The sequence below is a fragment of the Tupaia chinensis genome, unplaced genomic scaffold (genome assembly GCF_000334495.1).
Source record: "Tupaia chinensis unplaced genomic scaffold, TupChi_1.0 Scaffold000023_1, whole genome shotgun sequence".
In the NCBI taxonomy this organism is placed as follows: Eukaryota; Metazoa; Chordata; class Mammalia; order Scandentia; family Tupaiidae; genus Tupaia; species Tupaia belangeri.
Genome location: NW_006159453.1, coordinates 1,768,290 through 1,769,987, shown reverse-complemented (window position 1 = coordinate 1,769,987; position 1,698 = coordinate 1,768,290).

Genomic DNA, 1,698 nt, shown 5'->3' with positions numbered 1-1,698 from the left:
GAGAGAGAGAGAGAGAGAGAGAGAGAGAAAGAAAGAGACCGAGAAAGAGAAGCTGGCAAACAGCAATTCGTTTTGCAGGCGCCCGGGTTGGTTTCTGAACGTGGAGTTTCTCAAACCAGAGCCCTTTCCGGATTCCTATGTCCTCCTCCCTCCGCCATAACCTCCAAGAGTAATTCTGCTCCCCTTCCTGCTCTAAGGGGACGCAGTCTCCTGTCACCTTTTTGCCCTTTAGAGCTCAGATCAGCTGCAGGGAAGTGTTCTTGGTGGCGCTCTACTGTCTCAGGAGGCTGTCCTTGACGAATGGCAGAGGTAGAAAGAGGAAACAAAGTCGTTAGAATCAGGAGTTTATTCAGAGCTAAGTAGCACAAAACGATAAATGGTGTACGTTTGTGGGGAGGGAGGCAGACTTAGAAGTCAGGACCCGAGGGGTGGAATGGAAGCACACGTGCACCTGGCGGAGACGCCTTGGCTGGCTGTGCTGGTCCCGAGCTTTCCCACAGCCCACGGATATTCTATTTTCTGAGGCTCCAGGTGGCGAAAGGAAATAGCCCCTGTAACATCCGATAGTGACTCACAGAAAATGGATATTTATGTCACCTGAGTCCTGATTTCCTATGAGGAGATAAATTGCTCAGCACCGGGGGTTAGGAGGACACAAGGACTTCTTTCTTACCCTTATTCAGCCTAGGGTTGATGTAAAAATGAAATGAGTTAATATTTGTATGCAAACTAACAAAACCACTTAGAGCAGTGCCTGGGGCAGGCTTACTGCAGCACAGTCCCGTGTTGTTCAATTTAACCAGTGAAGTGCACTCAGCATCATCCTCTAAGACTCACTGCCCATGAAACCAGTGATGGAGGGCCAGCAGTGGTATGGTCGGGAGCCTGGATCCCACATGGCTGACTCGCTGGTTCAAGTCCTGGACCTGATGCTTAAAAAACATGCCAGGCGCCCGCCTGTGCCTGTGTGCCCAAAATCCCAAAAAGAGAAATGGAGAAGGGATTGCAGCGTGACCACCCCCCATGGCCATGGGATGTGCTTTCTCACTTTCCCATCTCTCTCCTGTGAGCACAAATGCCCTCTAGCTAATTACAAAAACAAACAAACAAACAAACAGAAACAAGAAGCTTTGAACTTCTTGGAAGGCATTCTGCCTTTGAAGGCAAAGTCAGATCTATGTCCAACCTGTGGAGTAGAAATAGTATAAGAATCAGGAATTCCTCCGAATGCCTTTCCTCTGACTCCGCTACCTAAGGAGCAGAATGAAGGAGTGGAAGGAGCATCATCCTGGCAGTTAGGGCAAGATGAGAACTGAGTCACAGCCCTGCTCCCAACCACTATTAGGACCTGTGCTAATATCTTTGAGCCAGGACTCAAATTATGCAAAATGGTGGGGCCGAATTAGACAACCCTGTAATCTCTTTCTTATCGGAAACCCTCTTGCTTGGGTGTCCAGTAGGAAATCCCAGTGTCTGTGCTCAGCTTTTGGTTCTTGGTTTCTTTCCTAGCTTGCTTTCTTCCAGAGTTCTCGTTTTTCTTTCTCGCCGTTTTCTTCACTTCTCTGTCTTCAGTTTGCTTAGTACTTGCTGTAGTCCTCCCTCATCCCATGCTTTGTGTTTTTCTGGCTGTCTTGTCTCCCACGAGCAGCATGAAGTCCCACAGAGCGTTCTGCTGTTAGAGACGCACACTGACGTGAC